This window comes from Myotis nattereri, assembly GCF_964212035.1.
Source record: "Myotis nattereri genome assembly, chromosome: 20".
NCBI lineage: Eukaryota > Metazoa > Chordata > Mammalia > Chiroptera > Vespertilionidae > Myotis > Myotis nattereri.
Genome location: NC_138096.1, coordinates 14,488,083 through 14,512,310, shown reverse-complemented (window position 1 = coordinate 14,512,310; position 24,228 = coordinate 14,488,083). Strand labels below are relative to the sequence as shown.

Below are 24,228 nucleotides of genomic sequence, written 5' to 3'. Positions count from 1 at the left end.
CAACCAAACAACTGGTTGCTATGATGTGCACTAACCACCAGGGGTGTGCGCTGAACATGATGGGCATCAGCCGTGGTGGGATTGTGGAGCAGGTGAGCAGGGGCACCAGACCAAGGCAGGGCGCTGGTCACTGTCATTGGGATGAGCCTCTGGTGGTTACTGAAAATTCTTTGCTCCTGAGCACTGCTGTCCTGCCTGGCGCTCTCACCTGCTGCCATTGCTGGCCCCGCTCGCACCTGCTACCGGAGTCACTGCTCGCACCCACTGCCAGCGCCAGCCCTGCTCGCACCTGCTACCGGAGTCACTGCTCGCACCCACTGCCAGCGCCAGCCCCGCTCGCACCTGCTGTCGGTGCCCGGCGCTGGTCCCGATTGCTCGGCACTATCAGCGGGTGCGAGCTGTGGCTGCCAGCCCTGATCACCCCAGAGGGCTTCTCCACCTCCCCCTGCTCCTGAGGGGTGATTGGGGCAGCAGCCTCTGCTTGCACCCGCTGATGTCACTGGCCCCAATTGCTCTGCGCCGTCAGTAGGCGCAAGTGGGCCGGTGCCATCAGCATGTGGAGTGGCAGCGGTGGGAGCAGGGTCTTTGGTGGGAGGGGCCGGGCGGGGGTGTGGAGGATGGTCTAAGACCCGCTCCTGTGCCTACTGCAGCCTCGTGGCCCACAGTTCTTTTCAAGGTGCACGAATTCGTGCACTGGGCCCCTAGTAGGAAATTAGCTACATTTGAGTTACAATGTAGGCAAGTATTACCAGGCAATAAAGGACAAAAAAGAATGCTGGTGAGGTGATGTAATCCATCCTGACCAAGGACAACCTGGGGTGGAGGCAGGAGGGAACACCTGTTGGGGTAAGAAGAGGTGCCAGAGAAGGCAGCAGCAGTGATTGAGAGCTATGGGGACAACTTGGGAAGTGGTCGCTGAGTGACTCAGTCTTAGGGAAGAGAAGGTTTGAAGTATTCCTCTAGGAGAGAGGAGTGAATTGCTTAGTGAAATGTAGGATTGCTGGGAAGTGCTGAGGGTCCACTTAAAGGCTGTATAGCAGAGACCTGAGCCTGAAAACTTACTGAGCATAGTTGTGTTGATTTATTGAAAGTGAGAGCAGTCAGCAGGGTGGTGCTTTTTCCTCTCCCAATGGTTTGCTGCTTGACTGTGAGAATTGGGTTTACAGGTTAATATAAAGGGAAAAGGAAGTTGACAGTGTAGGCAAGAGAGGGTGTAATCATGGGCCATGATTTCTAAGCTAGGACTGAGGTTATGATGTGGGTGATGGACAGTGAAATGGGTAGAATCAATGAATTAGAGGCCCTCCTGCCATCAGTGAAGTGGCGGAGTGATCGAGAATGGGATGACTTGACATATTTGCTCTAGAAGCAGTGCATGTGCTGGTACAACAAGTTTTAGGGTCTGACAGAAAGCAGCTGAAATGGGGAATAAGAAAGATTGCTGAAATGATCAGGAAACTGGGAGGCTTAGATGTTAGATGACTTCACTAAATAAGTGACGTTACCAAGAATGTTAGGCATTGGAATGAATTGTTTTAACAAATTCATTGGCTTCCTAACCCAGGGTGTTAGGGCTCTGTGGAAAGAGCCAAGTGGGGACAGGGGCACTCACCTCTGTTCACATAATGATGAAGGTCATTCTGTTGTTTTACAGATGATGTCCTGAAATATGTGAGCACCCGTTGCAAATGAACTGCTGCTGTGTTAGACACTCCTTCGGGCGGGGGGGTGGGGGGGGGGGTGTGTGCTGAAGCTGGAAGGACTGGGAACATCCTCTGAGGCTCGATTTGCAGATTCTTCAGCAACAGCTAATGGTTTACCTGAGGGTGGAGGACTTGGAATAAGATAAAGGGAAGGATATGACTTCCACTTTTCTTTTTAAGTGGGAGTTATAATTCCTGTTTCCTTTTCTTCTGCAAAGAGGTTTGGGAAGGGGCTGTAAGGGAGAGACCGGAGCCTGAAAACGTTTGGTGGCTGCCACAGCAGAGGACGTTCTTAATCAGAGGGGCTGCCCTGCTTTGTGTGGATAGCAGTAAGTTGTTCTTCAGAAGCCTGGTGCTTGTTCAGAGGGCTCCATGAGGACTGGCATGGAGGCTGGTGCCTGGAACTCAGCAGTGCAGACTGCCCCTCACCATGGCCATTGTGGCTTCTACTGGTACAGGGTGCCGCCAGTAGTAAGGGAGGGATCCCGAGTTCCCCAAATGGCGACACACCTTTGGGACCAGCCAGCCAGCTGGTATCCAGTTTTAATTTCAGACTCTTTAGTAATGGAGGGACCATTGATCTGTTCTCATTGGGACACTCATTCCCCCCGACCCCGTACTTGGATTTGCCTTATCCACCTGTTCCACCATCTCTGAGACCTACTGAAAATAAATCTTCTACAGGGCCGAGATTTTCCTTAAAGGGTTGTCTCTGACCTTCACAGAAAGAGACGACACAACAGGCTAATGCCTGTGGTTTGACTGCTCTTAACATACACTGTCATTTGAGGCAGCTGATTTCAAACTTTTCAGTTTCAGAACCCCTTTACATTCTTAAAAATTATTGAAAAGTATTTCATAGGAGGGTTTTTTAAAAAAAAGTTATATTTGACTCTAAACAGGTTTCATTTATATGGTTATATCTATTGATTTCACTGCATAAAAATTTACTGATTAAGTTTTGAAAATACGTTTTGGAATATAATAAACTAGTGGCCCAGTGCACAAATTCATGCACATTGATAGAAAATTAATTAGACGAAATATTTTAATATTGCTATTCGCCCTTTCTCTGTAACAGAAGTGTCAACCAAATTCATGATCATCAATGACAGATGGATACACACATTTGCGATTGGTGCCAGTGAGAGCTTTATGTGTATTGCGTATGCGCAAGTCAACTTAGCCTTTTATAGATATAGAATAAACTTGCTTAATTAGACTTGCTTTCTGATTTAGCTAAACTTTTTCCAGCCCAGTGAAGTACCCCAACTTCTCTTTCAGGTAATTGTCAGCAGTAAATATGAACTCAAAGCAGATTATTATTGTAGATCATGCAGGGAGAACAAAGGGTAAAATATTGAACTGCAGCAGTGTTTGACTATATTCTGTGCAGTGAGAAAACCTGAAGTCATTTTCAGAGGTCCACCATTTCTTACTTCTTTTCAGTTGTGTCAAGTTTCTAAACTCTCTAAATCTCTGTTTTCTGGGTAATGAAAAGAAAATAGGACTCCACTGAGTCTCCTATCTACCTACTCTAGAACTTCTGTGAGGATCAAATGAGATGAGGCATGGGAAAACGCTTCACAGACATTTGGTTACAGTGTAAAGTGTTTCCACCTGGCTATAAAGCAAGTTATGTTCCTGGGCTGAAGAAACCACAAGGAGACTAGTCATTGCTAGGGAGAGGAAGCCAGGCGCTGCTACGTGAGTCATTACCCAGATGATCAGACACTTAGCATATTAGCCTTTTATAGATATAGACTAGAAGCCCAGTGCACAAAATTCATGCACAGATAGGATCCCTAGGCATGGCCAGCGATCAGGGCCAATTGGGGCCTTCCGGCTGCCGGCCGGGGCCTTCCTTTGTTCTGTGCCGCCTCCTTGTGGTCAGCGCCTGTCATAGTGAGCAATCCAACTCCCAGTCTCCCAGTTGAACTCCTGAGGAGACATTTGCATATTAGCCTTTTATATATGTAGATAGTCGTTACTCTATGGGGAAGGAAACACAGGAGGGGATTGAACAGTTGCTGAGGGTGTATATTCCAACTGGGCATTCTGGGACTGGAGAAAATAACCACAAGGTGGACTTGGAGACCTCCTGGACTCATTATGGGATGAATCTGAAGCCAAGCCCCATTAAATCTCCCACATTCCATTAGCTGTTTCTGAGAGTTTGGATCACTATGCTATTTTGGGTCTTCAAGAGGCGGGGAAGGGGTGGGTAGGAAGAGATTAACCAAAGTGTGTGTGTGTGTGTGTGTGTGTGTGTATATATGTATATTTTTTTTTTTTCATTTTCATTCACCAAGCCTCTAGTACATATATATATGTGTGTGTGTGTGTGTGTGTGTATGTTTTTCTTCATTTTCATTCACCAAGCCTCTAGTACATATATATATGTGTGTGTGTACTTGGGAGGTGTCCCTCATCCCGGCCTGCACCCGCTCGCAGTCCGGGACCACTCAGGGGATGTCTGCCTGCCGACTTAGATCTGCTCCCCATGGAGTGGGCCTAAGCTGGCAGTTGGACATCCTTAGCACTACTGCTGCTGCACTCACCAGCTGTGAGCCCAGCTCAGGCCTTCTGGGTGAGTGGCGCTCCCCCTGTGGGAGTGCACTGACCACCAGGGGGCAGCTCCTGTGTTGAGTGTCTGTCCCTTGGTGGTCAGTGCGTGTCATAGTGACCAGTTGTTCTGCTGTTTGGTCAATTTGCATATTACGCTTTTATTATATAGGATATCTATATAGCTATATATCTATATATATCTTATGGACACAGACAATAGTGTGGTTTAGGTTGGGGGTGGGATGGAGTGAATTGGAGGGGAGTTAATGGGGGGGGGAAGGGGACATCTGTAATACTTTCAACAATAAAGATAAATTAAAAAAATAATTTAAGTTCAGCATCAATATCCAGTAATTCCCCCAACGTTTGGTTATGTCCTCTTCCCGATGCAGTCATTCTCGTAAACGGCTACAGACCTCCTTTGGAAAGCTAAGGAGGGAGAGTGGCTCTGTGGTAGAGCTGCTCCTCAAGGGGACCTGACCTTAAGTCTGTGAAGTGGCCCAAATCTGAGAATTGGTAGAGGGGCCACAGCTCTTTATTTTTGGCGATTGAAGTCATACTTCTGTTTACCGGACCTGGAGCTTTTTCACTATTGCTGATCAAGTAAGACTCCAGTAGACTGCTCATCTCTTCAGCTCTAGGGACACTGAGATTCATCAGCCAACGTCAGGGATCTCTGCATTTCAGTCCTTTCTAGTTACTGTCTTGGCTGCCACATCTACTCCCACCTTGTCTATGGTGATTTCAGTGCTGCCACTTGGTTGGTCCCTGCCACCAGGGGATCCCATCATCCCAACTAAATCCAGGAAGCCCAGTTTGATGGTAGGAGTTACCACTTTTATGTCTGGTCTGTGGAGAAAAGCCCACATAGAGCTCTTCCAGGAGGCCAGGGCTCCTCTCATGAGTGCCTTTCGCATAGCTTGGTGGATGGGATGTTTTCTGGGTCTTCCCAGGGACTTGGTTAAGGAGTGGGTTAAGCCGTCTTGCATATTAAATTCACTCAGTATTCTAATCTCACTAATCCATCAGCTATCTCCTTCCTCAGAATACCAAAGAGGTTCTGACATTTCAGCCTCACTTAATGTTGGTCACCAGTTTTCAATCAACCAGGCAAAGTGTTAAAGCCATTCCCAGCTGCTTGAGCCAAGCTGCTGACTCCACAATCTCTGCTCAGTGCAATAGATTCAGCTTCATCCAGCCTTATCTTCCACCCTAATCCAGCACTCCAGCACTTTCTGGATCCTTTCCCCTAGGTCCGTGGTCGGCAAACCGTGGCTCGCAAGCCACATGCGGCTCTTTGGCCCCTTCAGTGTGGCTCTTCCACAAAATACCACGTGCAGGCGTGCACGTACAGTGCGATTGAAACTTCGTGGCCCATTCGCAGAAGTCGGTACAAAGGCCCCACTGTATTTTGTGGAAGAGCCACACTGAAGGGCCCAAAGAGCCGAATGTGGCTTGAGAGCTGTGGTTTGTTGAGCCACAGTTTGCTGACCACGCCCTAGGTGTTCCCCGAGTTTTTGTTGCTAGAAAGTGGCAGAATCCTGTTGTTCCTTTGGCCGGTAATGCACCTCTTCAAGGGTTGCACTTTTAGCTTTGTCCTTTGGGGCCTGCCAGGACTTGAGTCTGATCACAGGTTTAGAAACACTGAGAGGTGGTGAGGTGGTTCCCGAGAAGGGTCCGTGGTCCCCTGCAAGGCACTTGCCATTGGGCGGCCGTTGTAGGTTCTTCAGGCAAAGGGAGCCCGACCTCTTCTGAGTGCTTTTCTTGGTGAAGGCAATTACTCAGCATTTAGGAGTTCAAGGTTTAGGGCAGTGATGGCGAACCTTCTGAGCTCGGTGTGCCAGCATTGTGAAAAACCCTAACTTAACTCTGGTGCCATGTCACATATAGAAATTTTTTGATATTTGCAACCATAGTAAAACAAAGATGTATATTTTTCATATTTATTTTATATATTTAAATGCCATTTAACAAAGAAATATCAACCAAAAAAATGAGTTCACGTGTCATAGGTTCGCCATCACTGGTTTAGGGTCTTTCTCCTTATCAGTCAATTACCTAATTTTATGTAAGAGTTAAACATGTAAGTTTGGAAATTTTTTTTTTAAAATATATTTTATTGATTTTTTACAGAGAGGAAAGGAGAGAGATAGAGATTTAGAAACATCGATGAGAGAGAAACATCCATCAGCTGCCTCCTGCACACTCCCCACTGGGATGTGCCCGCAACCCAGGTACATGCCCTTGACCGGAATCGAACCTGGGACCTTTCAGTCCGCAGGCCGACGCTCTATCCACTGAGCCAAACCGGTTTCGGCAAGTTTGGAAATTTAATTAAGCAAGTGTGGTCTGTGAATCAGCAGCATCAGTATCAACTGGGGGCTTGTAATCAATGCAGACTTACTGAGCCAGAGCATACATTTTTTCTGTATATGATTTCAGAGATATCTGCAGAGTTTGTATTTACATTATACTAATTTCTGTAAGTCCTTTTAAACTTTCAGTACTCAGCAGCCCAGTTATTTTTAAAACAATATTTTCATTGATTTCAGAGAGAGGAAGGGAGAGCGAAAGGGAGGGAGAGAGAGAAATATCAATGATGAGAATCATTGATTGGCTGCCTCCTGCATGCCCCTTACTGGGTCTGGAGCCCACAACCTGGGCATGTGCCCTGCATGGGAACCATGACCTCATGAGCCACACTGGCCAGGCCTGTACAGTTATTTGATGATATTTCCTTTGCGATTTTCTTGGGGAACCTATAATTTTATTTTACATTTTATTCTGTATATACTACATCTAAAATTTTTGCAAATCCAGTTTTACCTGATTTCCCATTTCCATGTCAGAGTTCCCCATGAAGTCTTAATTGGATGTGATGCTCCCTCTCGTGGACAATGGAGTGAAAAGCATGCAGACATTTTTCAGAATAGTGACTGGCTTTTAGCTATTAGCATTTAATATCTCAGGGTGAACCTCCTTTCCACACTGTTCTCAACCTCTGATTGTTATCATAATTTTTGTTTTGAATTCTATAAAAATGCAAGCAAGTCAAATTTTGTCATAAATATCTCTATAAAACTCACCATAATGAAAGAGCCCTGGTCAAATTGACATCAGTGCCTTATTAGTAATGACCATGTTATTGGGACCCTTCAGTCCGCAGTCCGACGCTCCATCCACGGAGCCATCCCAGCCAGGGGTGCATGCTGGTTGAGGGCTCGGTCCCCGGTGGGGGCTTGCAGGGGCAGCTGATCAGTGATTCTCTCTCATCATTGTTTCTGTCTCTCTCCCTCTCCCTTCCTCTGTAATCAATAAAAATATATTTAAAAAATAAATAAAACTCATTATAATGAAAGAGCACTGGTCAAATTCATACCAGTGCCTTACTGATAATGACCATGTTATTCACACTACCAGTCACAACTCATGTCTGCAACTGGTGGTCACATTTGAATTTGTGACCAGCTAGGGGAAGACTTGAGCCTGTTCATCTACTTATAATGGGATTTATTACTGTGAAAGATTTTGTGCACATGATTTTATCCCTCTAATTTTTGCTATAGTAATTACTTGGTAGGATGGAAATACTAAACATCATTGTGTGGGATAATCTTATTTATTATATCTCATTCTAATCTTAGAACTCAAATGGTTGTTTTCCAGAAACACAATTATATTTATAAACAGTTCTGAAAAGGCACATAACCTATGTGATAAGCATCATAAGACATTTTATTTCATTTCATTTATTTTAATTTTGTTAGTCCTCATTTGAGGATATTTTTTTCCATTGATTTTTATTAATTTATTTTAAAATATATATTTATTTATTTCAGAGAGGAAGGGAGAGGGAGAGAGAGATAGAAACAGCAATGACGAGAGAGAATTATTGATCCACTGCCTCCTGCACACCCCTACTGGGGATCAAGCCCCTGACCCGGTTGAGCCCGAAACCTGGGCATGTGCCCTTGACTGGGATCAAGTCCGGGACCCTTCAGTCCTCAGACTGACACTCTATCCACTGAGCCAAACTGGCTAGGGCTTTCCACTGATTTTTAGAAAGAGGGGAATGGAGGGGAAGAGACAGAGAGAGGGAAACATGGATGTGAGAGAGACACATCAATTGGTTGCCTCCTGCTGGGCCCCTACCGGGGACAGAATTGAATCTACAAATGAGGTACGACATGCCCTTGACTGGAATCGAACCCATGACTCTTCAGTCCTCTGGCCGACACTCTAACCACTGAGCAAAACCGGCTATGATGACATTTTATTTTTAAAGTAAAAATTGACAACTAAAGCCATTCTTTTACTTTTTTTTCCAAGTCATAACCAATTTTATTGCAAAAGGACCCTGTACACATTTATCAATTCTAGTACCTTAATAACTATCCAACAAGTCATTAACATACAGAAACATGTGTCATGAGAAGCAAGAAATGTCGCCCATCCCTTCTGCAGATTAGCACCTTGTGACTCCTGAGCAAGTGCTCGCATCACTGAGGGCTGTGAACAGTCACTTTTCGCATTCACCCTGAGTGAAAGATGGAGTGACCTAAGTACACATGCAACATATTATAAACAGTTTCTTACAAAAAAAGTCACAAATTAAACCAAAGTATTTTACAGAACTTACTACAAAACACCGTCAAAACTGCCTTCCCTTAGGCTCTCTCTCCCCGTATCCGGCGAGCCAACCGGATGTCTTTGGGCATGATGGTGACTCAGCGTGGATGGCACACAGATTCGTATCTTCAAATAAACCCACCAGGTACGCCTCGCAGGCCTCCTGCAGCGCACCGATGGCTGCACTTTGAAAACTCAGGTCAGTTTTGAAATCCTGGGCGATCTCCCTCACCAACCTCTGGAAAGGCAGCTTCCGGATCAGAAGCTCGGTCGATTTCTGGTAACGGCGGATTTCTCGAAGCGCAACGATCCCGGGCCAGTAGCGATGGGGCCTCATCACCCCGCCGGTAGAGGGGGCGCTTTTCCTGGCAGCTTCAGTGGCCAGCTGTTTGCGGGGCGCTTTCCCACCCGTGGATTTGCGAGCAGTCGGCTTGGTTCGGGTCATTTTCTTTCACTCAACGCCGAGGTCTTAGGCCGCTTCTGAGTCCGTGACGCCGCTCCTGCTGCCCGAGGAAGAGCCGCAGCCCAGGAGCTGAGTGCACGGACCACCCCAACGAATAACCAAACCGCTTCGCTTTTCTTTTACTTTTTTATATATAGTGAAATCAGGAAAGCTTCCTTTTTAATGTTAACTTGTTGCCAGTTTACTATTTTACACACGATCTATTCATGTTTAATTTTAAACAAGACATTCACAATTCTACTTTCTTAATTCATGACTTTGGTTGAGAATCATGCCAAGAAGGCCTCTGTTGTTAGCCTTTAAAGTAAAAATAAAAAGAGAAACCACAAAAGGAGGAAAAGATGGATTGACAAATGGACAGATTTAACTTCATAAACGTTAATACATCTGTGTATCAAAGTGTCATTGTCTTACAATGAAAAAACTGTGAAATTGAGGAAAACATTTCCAACATAAAAGCACATTTCCTTAATGTACAAAAATCAATCACAAATTAATAAGAGACAGCAACTTACCTTCTTTTCTGGCACGTTTTTCTTTGTCTCTGTTCTGAATATTTCTGATCTTTAGATTTCTCTGTGAGAAGTTCCCAGTATTGGCTACACATGGGAAGCACCTGGGGAACTTTAAAAAATACTCATGGCTGCCTGGCTGGTGTGGCTCAGTGGTTGAGTGTCAGGGCACATGCCTGGGTTGCGGGCTCAATCCCCAGCGTGGGGCACGCAGGAGACAGTTGATTGATGATTCTCTCATTGATGTTTTGTCTCCCTCTCCCGTCCTCTCTCTAAAATCAATAAAAAACATATTAAAAAAATTAAAAACTACTCAGGGGTCCTACCCCAGAGGTTTTGATTTAATTAGTTTAGAGTGTGGCTTGAGAATGGCAATTTCAAAAGCTCTCCAGGTTATTATAATGTGTAGTTTGGGTGAACGACTATTATCTTGCTTTTTTATCTTTTTTTTTTAAAATGAAATCTTTATTGTTCAGATTATTACAGTTGTTCCTCTTTTTTACCCCCATAACTCCCCTCCACCCGGTTCCCACCCCACCCTATGCCCTTACCCCCGCCACCCACTGTTCTCATCCATAGGTGTTCAATTTTTGTCCAGTCTCTTCCCACACCCCACACACCCCTTTCCCCCCAAGAATAGTCAGTCCACTCCCTTTCTATGCCCCTGATTATATTATATTCACCGGTTTATTCTGTTCATCAGATTATTTATTCACTTGATTTTCAGATTCACTTGTTGATAGATGTGTATTTGTTGTTCATAATTTGTATCTTTACCTTTTTCTTCTTCCTCTTCTTAAAGGATACCTTTCAGCATTTCATATAATACTGGTTTGGTGGTGATGAACTCCTTTAGCTTTTCCTTATCTGTGAAGCTCTTTATCTGACCTTCTATTCTGAATGATAGCTTTGCTGGGTAAAGTAATCTAGGTTGTAGGTTCTTGCTATTCATCTCTTTGAATATTTCTTGCCATTCCCTTCTGGCCTGCATAGTTTCTGTTGAGAAATCAGCTGACAGTCGTATGGGTACTCCCTTGTAGGTAACTGATTGTCTTTCTCTTGCTGCTTTTAAGATTCTCTCTTTGTCTTTTGCTCTTGGCATTTTAATGACGATGTGTCTTGGTGTGGTCCTCTTTGGATTCCTTTTGTTTGGGGTTCTCTGCACTTCCTGGACTTGTAAGTCTATTTCTTTGACCAGGTAGGGGAAGTTTTCTGTCATTATTTCTTCAAATAGGTTTTCAATATCTTGCTCTCTCTCTTCTTCTGGCGCTCCTATAATTCGGATGTTGGTACGCTTGAAGAGTTCCCAGAGGCTCCTTACACTATCTTCATATTTTTGGATTCTTTTTTCTTTTTGTTTTTCCGGTTGGGTGATTTTTGCTTCTTCATATTTCAAATCTTTGACTTGATTCTTGCGATCCTCTAGTTGCTGTTGGAACTCTGCATAATATCCTTTATTTCAGTCAGTGCATGCTTAATTTCTAGTTGGTCCTTTTTAATAACCTCGAGGGTCTCACTAGATTTCTTGAGGGTCTCACTAAATTTATTGGCGGTCTTACTAGGTTTCTTGAGGGTCTCACTAAATTTATCGGCGGTTTCTAGAAAATTCGTGAAAAACCTTAAAAGTGTGGTTTTGAACTCTATATCCAGTAGTTTGCTTTCCTCCATTTCTGTCATTTGTAACCTGTTTCTTTGTCTCCACATTTTTTTATGCTTTCCTTGTTGATAGAGTGGCTTTCTGTGCTAGGTGTCCTATAGGGCCCAGTGGCTCAACCTCCCCAATTACCTGAGGTGGACACTCTTGGTGCACCCCTTTGTGGGCTTTGTGCACAATCTTCTTGTAGTTAAGCCTTGATTGTTGTAGGTATCACTGGGAGGAATTGACCTCTAGGCCAGTTGGCTGTGGGAATCAGCTGTGTCTGCAGTGGGAGAACTTCTGAGCTGGAGACACTCTTCTGGGGCAAGACTTGCTTCATTGGGGCTTTGGTGCTCACTGAGTCTGCCCCCTGAGTGTGTCCTTTACGGATCTGAGGAGTTGTAATCTGGATGGTCCCACTCTGACCACTGGGTACACTGGCTCTTGGATCTCTAAGGAGGTGCTAATTTAGCCTCTGCCTGAGGCTACCCAGCAGGAGTTATGGAAAGATTTCTCTTCTTTATTTGGGGTTTGGAGGTGCCCAGATGAGGCCCAGCTGTGAAGCAATGTAAGCTGCTGTGGGGCCTTGGACCCCCTTTTGGAAGTTCTGGGTCTCTCTGATTCAGCTGCAGTTTGTTAAGTAATTTTCAGGTTGCAAGGGCCAGGCCTTTCATATGCAAAAGCCTCTGCGCACAGCGTGGGTGGGGCGGGGTCTCAGGGGATCAACAGGGTGGAGCAAGCAGCTATGGATGCTCCCCTGTCCTACCCTAAGAGGCCCTGCGTCTCAGTGTCCTGGTAATCGCTGCAAGTACCTCTAAGAGAAAGCCGCCCTCGAGTTCTGCCCGATGCCAGACAGTCCAGTTTCTCCCCGTATGAGTCTGGGTCCCCAGAGACTCACCCGGAACTGGAGGTCAGAGCAGTCGGGAGCTTGAGACTCTCTCCCGATTGAAAAAGACAACCGTGTCCTCAGCTGCCAGCCCTCTCCACGTGTGCCGTCTCCTCAGCTGCCAGCCCTCTCCACGTGCGCCGCGTCCTCAGTTGCCAGCCCTTTCCGTGTGCCTCCGTACCTCTGCACTTTACTTGCGTACCTCCTCTGAGTCTCAGTGTGCTTTTCTCTTTCCTTCTAGTCGTAGAATTTCCACTCAGCCATCCTTCCTGTGGTTCTGGATGATGCCCGTTTTGTCTTTTAGTTGTATTTTTGAAGTGGTTGTGCGAGGCAGCAATTTCTGGTGTTTACCTATGCCGCCATCTTGGTTTCTCCCTTGCTTTTTTATCTTAATTGACTCCCTGGTCTGCATCTTTATGCTCAAGGGCTAAGGTGACATTGCCATAACTGGGTTTATTCAAGCTTCTTATGATATCCATAAATAATTCTGCAAGTTGGGTTTCAAAATGGAGATTTATATTCTCATGCTCTGTTCATATTTACATGATTGTCACATATAGGACAAGCATGTATTAGGTTTAATTTTTAAGTTGAGTGGTTGTGATGTTTCTCACAAATGAATTTGATGGTATATTAAAATTTAATTGTTGTTAAGCATTTTTCAGCTACTGTGTTTAACTCCGATTAGGAAGTAGATGCTAATTAGAAAGATTTATGTCGTGCAGTTGATCAAAAAAGAGTGCTTGGATATTTAAATAAAATTTTTTCTGGGCGGTTTAAATTTTTATTTTTTGACTGTACAATATTAGATGCTCAGTTAAGGTGCTAAAAACCTAAGCATTTTATAAAACACTAGAGGCCCGGTGCATGAAATTTGTGCACTGGGGTGGGGGGTCCCTAAGCTCAGCCTGCACCCTCTCCAATCTGGGACCCCTTGAGGGATGTCCGACTACTGGTTTAGGCTTGACCCCAGTGGGATCGGGCCTAAATGGGCAGTTTGACATCCCTCTCACAGTCCCAACCTCTCTCCTGCCTAACTGCTTCTGTCTGCCAGCGTGATCACTCCCTAACCACTCCTCTGCCAGCTTGATCGATGGCTAACTGCTCCCCTGCCGGCCTGATTGCCCCTGCCTTTCCCTGCAGGCCTGGTTCCTCACAACTGCCCTCCTCTGCAGGCCTGGGTCCCCCCCAAATGTCCTCCCCTGCAGGCCTGGTCGCCCCCAACTTCCCTTCTCTGCCTTCCCAGTAACTCCCAACTGCCCTCCCCTGCTGGCCATCTTGTGTGTTGAAGTGATGGTCAATTTGCACATTACCTCTTTATTATATAGGATTTTATTAAAGTCTACGAATCATTGGTTTTTACCCCTTTTACAAATTTGCCTATAGAATTTTGAAGATAATTCAGATGTCTGGGCCACATTCTTAAAGATCCTTTTAAAGCTCCACAGGTAATGATGGTACGTACCCCGAGGTGAGAACCTTTGGGCAAGAAAAAAAAAAAGACAAAGGCATAATAGTAGAAGTAAGTGCCATAGATAATACCTATGGGGGAATAACTAATAGGGAAATGAATATAGATTCTATAGTGGACCATTTTGATTACATTGGAGTGAGTTTGTGTGGAAACTTTTTTTTTTTAAGTTTTATTTTTATTTTTTTTTCATTTCTGTAGCTTCTTTTTTTTTAAATATATTTTTTATTGATTAAGATATTACATATGTGTACCCTCTACCCCCCCCCCCCCCACCCGCTCATGCCCTCACCCCTCCGTTGTCTGTGTCCATTGGTTAGGCCTATATGCTTGCATATAAGTCCTTTGGTTGATCTTTCCCCCTTACCCCCACCCTCCCCTACCTTCCCTCCAAGGCCCGACAGTCCAATCAATGCCTCTCCGTCTCTGGATCAGTCGTTGTTCATCAGTTTATGTTGTTCATTATATTCCACAAATGAGTGAGATCCTGTGGTATTTATCCGCTCTCCAGTTCCATCCATGCTGTGGCAAATGGTAAGAGTTCCTTTTTCTTCTTCCTCTTCTTAAAGAATACCTTTCAGCATTTCATATAATGCTGGTTTGGTGGTGATGAACTCCTTTAGCTTTTTCTTATCCGTGAAGCTGTTTATCTGACCTTCCATTCTGAACGATAGCTTTGCTGGATAAAGTAATCTTGGTTGCAGGTTCTTGCTATTCATCTCTTTGAATATTTCTTGCCACTCTCTTCTGGCCTGCATGGTTTCTGTTGAGAAATCAGCTGACAGTCGAATGGGTACTCCCTTGTAGGTAACTGACTGTCTTTCTCTTGCTGCTTTTAAGATTCTCTCTTTATCTTTTGCTCTTGGCATTTTAATTATGATGTGTCTTGGTGTGGTCCTCTTTGGATTCCTTTTGTTTGGGGTTCTCTGCGCTTCCTGGACTTGTAAGTCCATTTCTTTGACCAGGTAGGGGAAGTTTTCTGTCATTATTTCTTCAAAAAGGTTTTCAATATCTTGCCCTCTCTCTCCTTCTGGTACCCCTATAATTCTGATGTTGGTACGCTTGAAGTTGTCCCAGAGGTTCCTTACACTATCTTCATATTTTTGGAATCTCTTTTCTTTTTTCTTTTTCGGTTGGGTATTTTTTGTTTCTTTGTATTTCAAATCTTTGACTTGATTCTTGGGATCCTCTTGTCTGCTGTTGGATCTCTGTAAATTATTCTTTATTTCAGTCAGTGTATGCTTAATTTCTAGTTGGTCCTTTTTCATGTCCTCCATGGTCTCACTATACTTATTGAGGGATTCATTAAATTTATCGGCGGTTTCCATAAAATTCTTGACAAACCTTATAAACGTGGCCTTGAACTCTATATCCAGTCGTCTGTCCTCCTCCGTTTCTGCCAATTGTGACCTGTTTCTTTGTCTCCGCATTTTGGCTGCTTCCCTGTGTTGATAGAGTGGCCCTGCGCACCAGGTGTCCTGTAGGGCCCAGTGGCTCAGCCTCCCCAGTTACCTGGGGTGGACACTCTTGGTGCACTCTTGGTGCCTTGGTTGTTGTAGGATCACTGGGAGGAATTGACCTCCAGGCCAATTGGCAGTGAGAATCAGCTGTGTCTGAAGTGGGAGAACTTCTGTGCTGAAGACACCCTTCTGGGGCAAGACTTGCTTCAGTGGGGCTTTGGTGCTCACTGAGTCTGCTCCCTGAGTGTGTCCCTTATGGATCTGAGGAGTTGCAATTTGGATGGTCCCCCTCTGACCACTGGGTACAGTGGCTCCTGGATCTAAGGAGGTGCTAATTCAGCCTCTGCCTGAGGCCACACAGCAGGAGCCATGAAGAGGCTCAGCTGTGAAGCAATGCAAGCCGCTGCGGGGCCTCGGGCCTTCTCTTGGAAGTTCCGGGTCTGCCTGGCTCGGCTGCAGCTAGGTACATTCACATGCAAAAGCCTCTGCCGCAGCCTGGGTGGGGCGGGGTCTCAGGGAATCAAAGGGCGGAGAAAGCAGCTATGGCTGATTCTCCGCCCGGAGTCGCGCGTCTCAGTGTCCCGGTAACGGCTGCAAGCACCTCTGAGGGAAAGCCGCCCTCAAGTTCGCCTGCTGCCCGACAGACCATCTTCTCCCCGTATGAGTCCTGGGTCCCCAGAGACTTGCCGGAACCGGAGTTCAGAGCATTCGGGAGCTTGTGATTCAAAAAGACAGCCGCATCCTCAGGAGCCACCCCCTTTCCGCGCGCATGTGCGCGCGAGCCGCCCCCGTACCTCTGCACTTCACCTCCGCAGCTCCTCTGGCTCTCAGTGTGCTTTTCTTTCCTTCTAGTTGTAGAATTTACACTCAGCCAGCCTTCCTGTTGTTCTGGATGATGTCTGCTCTGTCCTTTGTGGTATTTTTCAATTGTTGTGGGAGGCGGCAATTTCCCGGTGTTTATCTATGCCGCCATCTTAGTTTCTCCTGTGTGAAAACTTATAGGAGATAGAGTTGGAATAGATTCTGGAACACAGAAAGCCTTGATGGTCAGGCTAAAGATTTAAACTCTTTATAAGTATTGAGGAGACCATAAAATGATCTTTGTGTAGCAGTATGAGATGTACAAAATTATAGAAGATTAGTGAAAGAATACTAATTCATCACAGATTTGGATGAATTCTGTGATTGGAGATGAGGATTCCAGTTGAGAGAAGATCTGGTTTACTCTGGTCGTACAGTAGTGAAGGCCTGAGGTAAGAGGTGGAGAAGGGCCCGGGATATAAAACAAGTCCTTCTGAGAGAAGAGTCTACCCAGTGTGTTGACTTGATTATAGGGTGAGGAGGAGGAAAGGATGAATGCAGGGTTCTGAGCTCCAATTATTGGAACAACAGTGATACAGCTACTAGTTGGAGTCATTGGTGTGGCTGAGATCACCAGGTAATAATAAATCGGGCAGCAAAAGATAGTGCTGCTAAGCACCAAGCTTAAGAAAAATCACTTCTCAAGATTGGGAGACAAGAGAAGGCTTTTTAATAAGTTAACAGTTCCCTTTTTTGGCCTAGGTTTCATTATCTAGGTGAAGAGGGTAAGTAATTTAATTCTCTGAGTGTCGATTTACCTTTTTTGTAATGAAGGGGGCTTGAAATGAGATTGAATGATTTATGACATCCTTTTTTAAAACTTTCCACAGTTCTTGAGATCATATCTGTATTTGCTGCCACTGTCTCCTTTCTTGTAACAGTTTTATTGAGATATAATTCATAAATAATCGACACATAATGACATTTTGGTCAAGGACTGACCACACCCACAGCAGTGGTCCTATAATATTATAATGGAGCTGAAAAATTCCTACTGCCTGGTAACGTTATAGCCATCCTAATATAATGCATTTCTTACATGTTTGTGGTGATGGAAGTATAAACAATCCTACTTGGCTGCCAGTCGTATTAAAGTATAGCAAATGTAGTTATGTGCAGTAAATCACATTTGATAATGATAATAAACAATTTATGTTGCTGTTTTATGTATTTACTATGCCATACTTTCTACTGTCATTTTAGTCTACTCATTCTACTTACCAAAAATAGTTTGCTGTAAAACAGAATACCCTCTTTGGCCTGCAGCAGCCTCACGCATCTCGTGTGTTCATCTCCTGATTGCACCATTTTTTCTCGTGCTGATTTAATTTCATGTTGTTTTGTACAGTCACATGTTGTACAGGCTTCAGCCTTGTAGCAATAGGCTGTACCAAACAGCCTAGGTGTGTAGTAGGCTGTACCCTCTAGGTTTGTGTAAGTGCACCGTGATGCTTGCACATCAACAAGCTTGCCTGATGACGCATTTCTCAGAACTTACCCTGTCGTTAAGCGGCACATGACAGTACCATACCATTCACCCTTTTAAAGTGACAGAAAGTAACAAAATTTACCATGTTATCCATTTTTAAGTGTTCAATTCAGTGGCATTAAGTACATTCCAAATGTTATGCCCCACAACTACCAATTTTAGAACAGTTGCTTCAGCTCCATAAGAAGACCTGTATGGTAAGGCTGACTTCTACTCTAACTAACAGGAAAACATAAGAATCAAGCCCTTGAATTTAGGCTGTTTATCTGCCTTGTAACCAAATGAGTGCAGACCTCGAATTCACTTCTAGTTCAGGTCAGCTCCTGGCCATCCTGACCCACTAGATGGCAGTGTGGGAACACCAGGTAGAAAAGCGCTCGGCTGACTCCACCTCCATTTGTACACAGTTAAACAGGCTGCACAGTTACAGCCATTGGCAGTGGTGGGTGAGTTATTGTGGAGGCAGCCTCAGAGGACTGCAAGTCTCCTGCTTGAAGATTTTGCTAATGCAGAATATTGTCTTTACCAGCTGACCATGTTTCCCTGTCATCTACCCATCTCACCAGTCCTGTCTGGGTTCAGTCTACCATTTGTTAACCGCTCTGACTCCTTAATCATTTCCATTACTTTCACTATATGTAGGAATCCTGTTAGGTCTTCAGGCCAGCTCTTTCGTTTTTGCTTTTTGCCCCAGGAGTCTGTTGGGCATTCTCGAAGATAGTTATTCCCAACTTTGGCTGCACATTGGAATCGCCTGGGGAGCTTTTAAGCATCTTGATACCCAGGTTGCACTCAAGATCTATTAAATGAGAATCGTTGGAGCTGGGCCCAGACATCATTATTTTTCAGTCTCTAAATTGCCTACTAAATATTTTGTGTCTTTCTTTATCTTTTATGCAGTTCATAAAGAGAAGCTAATTTAACCATATCCACTCTAAGTTTATATATTTCAGTCATCCACTTTCAAAGTGGTATATGATTCTCAACTTTTTTCCCTTTAATTGTCTGTTGCTAGTTTTTTTTTTAAACTGGAACTGTCTCTTTTTGCCTCCATTTCTACTACCAGCCTAGTACAGGCTCTCATTTCTGTCCCTGACCTCCAGCCAAAGACACACTTGTAGTTGAACAAAGTTGGGTTTATTACCTCATTGCAATGTGAAAACACACACACCATGGGGAATTGTGGGGTGTCTCAGAGGATGTTAGAAGGGATTTATTAGAGGATTTGGCTTGTGTAAGGTGATTTAAGGAGGGTTCTAGGAAGCAGGGCTTGGCTCTAGGTTGCTTGGTGTCAAGAAGCGGGGGTGATTCCATGATTGAGTGTCTTAATTACAGAGAGTTCTTGTTTTTGTCTTAACTCATCCTGGCTAGAGTGGCTTTGTCTGACATTGTTGGTCTGTGGAATTGCTCATTTGCAACAGGAAGGCACCGCTGCCTCGCTGTTCAGCCAGCTCCTGGTGGTGCCAGGCTGGCCCTGGCAGAGAGGCTCCTTCTAGGGCTGTTTCTTAGCTGATTGATTATATCTTTTTATAGATCTCATCTACTTCAGTCTATGAGGTGCTGCCATATTAGTCTCCCTTAAATATCCCTTAACGACTGGCTCCTATCTCTCCAAACATAAAATAATAGTCCTTTCTAATCTGGCTCAACTCTGGCCCACATTATTTCCCCCTGTACTCATTGATAAAATGTGATTAATAATAATAGTAATAAAAATAATATACCCACCTTCCAGAATTGCAGAAATGAATACATGAGAAAATATGGTAAAGTATCTGGCATCCAGTGCAATGTGTGGGATATTGTTTGTTTTGATAAGTACGTAGTGATGATAGTAGTAATATCAGTTTGGAGGATGGCAATAGTTTACACTTACGGGATACTTGCTATGTGTCAGGAACAAAGCCAAGGGCTCTAATGTGCTTTATCTCATATAATCTTGCAAAATCTCTTGAGATCTCTATAAACATTATTCATATTCCGATTTTATAGATAGACTAGAGGCCCGGTGTATGAAATTTGCGCATGGTAGGGTCCCTAGGCCTGGCCGGCGATCAGGGCCAATTAGGGCCTGCCTTTGTTCCACGCCGCCCTCTGGTGGTCAGTGCACATCATAGCGAGCAATTGAACTCCTGAGGGGACAATTTGTATATTAGGCATATATATATATATACTTCTCTTTATGAACTGTATATATATATATATATATATATATATGAATTTAGATAGGTTATAAGTTGCCCAAGCTATGTAGCTGATTCTACCTGAATTCAGAGACCACAATCTGTATTACAATTAACTTTTAATTCCTACTGGAAACTTGTCAGATGTTAACAGTAATTATACATTCTGTGATACAGTAAAGGCAATAATAAAATAACATGTCTTTCAGATTAGAAAAAAATGTTAATTTAATATAAAACCCTCTTTGGTAATGTGCAGCTAGTCCAGTAATTTAGAGATTTAAGTTAAAGTTATGTATATTTCTGTTCTCTGCTATGTTTACATTTTTTTTTGTGTGTGAATGGCATCTGTTAAAATTGTTAAAAAAACAATGGCAGACTTACTAAAATATAAAACATGATGTGGAATTAGCCATAAATATACATGGACTGCATTGAAATGTTCTTTTCTTTTGTCAGAAAAGCCCCAAACAGTAGAGTAGATGAAAGGGTGGGGGGAGAGAGAAAGAAAGAGGTACCAATTACTGTGTTTTTCGTGACTGTTCACTGAATATTTTTCCTATGTTGTGCCATCTTAATCGCCCCTTGTTCTTGTAAGAAGGCTGATGTGAGGGTCACAGGTGTCTGAGAGAACATAAGTACACAGTTACACAGCCCCCTTTCCCAGGGGTCCCTTGAGCCTTTGGGTCAGCAAGAGCGATAACTTAGTGACTGTTCTTTCAGAGAAGTCCTTCAGTTTCGTTTTAGAGAAGGCAGTCTCTGCATTTGCATACAGCAGTGCTTTGGTAAGTGTTAAGTATTTCAGGGAGGAACAGGGTACCTGTGGGGGCTCAGGTTGGTAGTTTGATGTTAGTCTTAAGACATTTCAGGCCGGGAGTGGTGATAACTTGTGATCCACTGGTGCTCTGGGAGTCTTAATGGTTGTTCTTTTCATTGCCATTTTAGTATGACTCATTAGGTAATGCTCTTTAATGTTTTGCTTGAATTCATATGAATGTTTTGTAAGAATGCCAGACTTCAATGACTTATCAGCAGTTTAATTCTTAGTTTAATGTTAAAGCACATCAACTAGGGTACATATCATCACCGGGGAAATCCTCCCTTGCTTACCTTAACTTTGGTAACTTAAAAAGGAACATTAAAAAAAAAGTCACCTGGGTGCAGTAGAAAATCAGTTTGTTGCTGTGAACACTAAATCCTTTCCTACGTGTGCAGCTGGGCTTTGTTTAGGTTCAAGAGAAGGGCATTGGGATCAACATGGTAGTGCAGGAACATAGGGCTAAGGTAGAAAAACCCTGTCATTTGGGATAGCTAGTGTATCCCACTGGGAAACTACTATAACCACAGCCTCTTGGGAATCTCAGAGGTTCTCTGGTCCATCCTTGCTTGCGGGGCAATGTTTTCTTCTCTTTGTCCCTGACCGGCAGTGTTCCGGGATTGTACTGGATGTTTCTCCTACTGAGAAGTAGACGGCTTTGATGTTCCTGCATCTGAATTTGGATCAATACTTGTTTCTCACTGTGTCCTAAGTTATTGTCTTTATAAAACATATGGAACTTGTTAACACATTGCGGACCAGTAGTTTTATTGCTAGCTTTACCCAGTGGCCAGATAAGTTTCTATTGAACAAGTACAAAAAACGCGTTTTATATAAATGTTAAAGGCACATTTTAAAATTAAATACCCATTGCATTTTGAAGTTATTTATTACATGTTTTTAAAAGCTAATATCTTTTTTTAAAAAAATATATATTGATTTTTTTACAGAGAGCAAGGGAGAAGGATAGAGAGTTAGAAACATCCATGAGAGAGAAACATCTTTCAGCTGCCTCCTGCACACTCCCTACTGGGTATGTGCCCGCAACCAAGGTACATGCCCTTGACTGGAATCGAACCTGGGACCCCTGAGTCTGCAGGCCGACACTCTATCCATTGAGCCAAACCGGTTAGGGTACAAGCTAATATCTTTTTAAAGAATTCTCGTGACTGGCCACAAGCCTTAGAACAGAAAACATGAGAATTCTTGTGATCCGTCTGCAATGTATTAACTCTATTGGCTAAAGTTATCTTTTGTTCAAGAGTTGGATGCATCTTTACGGAAAAGTGCTGTACTGAGATTGAGTTCATCATCTGATGGGTGTGGATGGGCACTTGTGCCTCTGAGTGAGCAGAAGGCTTGTACTTGGCCTTCTCTGGGCCAGTGTAGCTATAAAGTAATCTGAGGGATAAAATACCAGCTGGTACCAAATGGATGGTTATGTATAAGATGGATATAGTTACTGGGTGAATCAATTTACCCTATCTAATAATAGACAAACATGGAAATTAACTGTACCTCTGACACGCTTCCCATTGGCTAATCAGGGCGATATGCAAATTAACTGCCAACCAAGATGGCGGCCAGCAGCCAGGCAGCTGAAGCAAACAGGAGGCTTGCTTGCTCCAGTGATGGAGGAAGCCAAGGTTCCCCGCCTGCTGCTGCCCAGCTCTGAGCTGCACTCTAAGCAACTATGTTGCAATTATAGAAGCTAAACAATCCTCAGAAACCTGCTTTCAGCCAGCCAGGCCTCAGAGCTGGAGTTGCAACAGTGTTTCAATTATAGAAGCTAAACAAAGCCTAGATACCTGCTTTCAGCAGCTGAGGTCTCAGAGTTGGAGCTGAGCCTCAGAGCTAAAGCTGGCTCTCAGCTCCAGTGACAGCCATAGAAGGTAAATAAATCCCAGAATAAAAAAAAAAAAAGAAGAAGAAAAGGAGAGGTTGGGAGCTTCAGTCACCCGCCAGCCTGAAAACGGCCCTCAGCCCCTCACCCAGACTGGCCAGGCACCCCAGTGGGGACCCCCACCCTGAAGGGGGTGTGACCAGCTGCAAACAGCCATCAGCCCCTCATCCAGGCTGGCTAGGCACCCAAGCGGGACCCCCACCCTGATCCGGGACACCCTTCAGGGCAAACCAGCCGGCCCCCGCCATGCACCAGGCCTCTATCCTATATAGTAAAAGGGTAATATGCAAACTGACCCTAACAGCAGAAGGACTGGGAATGACTGGTCACTATGACACACACTGACCACCAGGGGACAGACGCTCAATGCAGGAGCTGCCCTCTGGTGGTCAGGGCGCTCTCACATGGGAGGAACTCTGCTTAGCCACAAGCCAGGCTGATGGGTGCCATTACAGTAGTGGTGGTGGGAGCCTCTCCTGCCTCCTCAGCAGTGCTAAGGATGTCCGACTGCAGTTTAGGCCTGCCCCCCGCTGGCAATTGGACATCCCCCGAGGGCTGTTGGGCTGCCAGAGGGATGTCTGATTGCCATCTTAGGCCCAGTCCCCCAGGGAGCAGGCCTAAGCCAGCAGGTGGTCATACCCTGAGGGGTCCCAGACTGTGAGAGGGCACAGGCCGGGCTGAGGGACCCCCCCCCCCCCCGAGTGCACAAATTTTTGTGCACCGGGCCTCTAGTGTATATATAAAAGCCTAAGTGACTGGTCGACCACTCAACCGGTCGACTGGTAGCTATGATGCACACTGACCACCAGAGGGTAGATGCTCAATGCAGGAAATGACCCCTGGTGGTCAGCGTGCACCCACAGTGGGAGCACTGCTCAGCCAGAAGCTGGGCTCACGGCTGGCGAGTGCAGTTTTGGCGGCGCCAGCCTCTCCCGCCTCCACAGCATGCCGGGAGCCGGTCCATGCTTGCTGTTTCAAGGGACCTGGCATATATGGCATACTGTTCTTAATATGTTTGCTCACCTTCTTGGCACTATGTGTTTTAACCAAGGTCTCTGAGAAAGGTTGTTTCCCCAGGTGGGGATTTTCCCCTGAAGTTAGGGAGGGAATAAAACCTCTTAACTAAGTGCCAGGTGGGTAATTAATCACTTTAACTACGAACAATCATGCTTAAGCTACATAATCTTTACTCCCTGGAATGGAGATAAGAAACGCCCTAACCTTTGAAATAGAGATTGATAGGATTGGAATCAACTGGTATAAATACAGTTGTAACAAGACAGCAAGACAGAGGGAGAGACAGAACCTAGGCACAGAACCTACACAGAACGTTCTCTAGAGACAGAAGAACTTCGCTGGAGAGAACATGGCAAAAGATCCTGGACAGAAACTGGCCTCAGAACCTAGCGAGAGAACATGGCAAAAGATCCTGGACTGAACCTGACTACAGAAATTGGCAAGAGAACCTGACTAGAACCTGGTAACTGAACCTGGCTGGAGAACCTGGACATAACCTGGCTGGAGAACCTAGCGAGGGAACATGGCTACAGAACCTGGCTGGAGAATATGGAGAACCTAGCAAGAGAACATGGACACAGGACCTGGCTGGAGATCCTAAGCAGAACCTCTCTGGAGATCCAGACCAGA

At 44.7% G+C, this 24,228-nt stretch overlaps 1 protein-coding gene and 1 pseudogene across 5 annotated transcripts in view; one reads left to right on the top strand and one right to left on the bottom strand.

Annotated features, from left to right (window-relative positions):
* SMYD3 (SET and MYND domain containing 3) overlaps nt 1-24,228 on the top strand; it is a 522,432-nt gene that overhangs the window by 6,259 nt on the left and 491,945 nt on the right. The gene's annotated exons all lie outside the window — the stretch shown is intronic.
* On the bottom strand, nt 8,939-9,345 carry LOC308535521 (histone H3.3-like; annotated as a pseudogene). Its single transcript has one exon. The product of its transcript is annotated as a histone H3.3-like (transcript).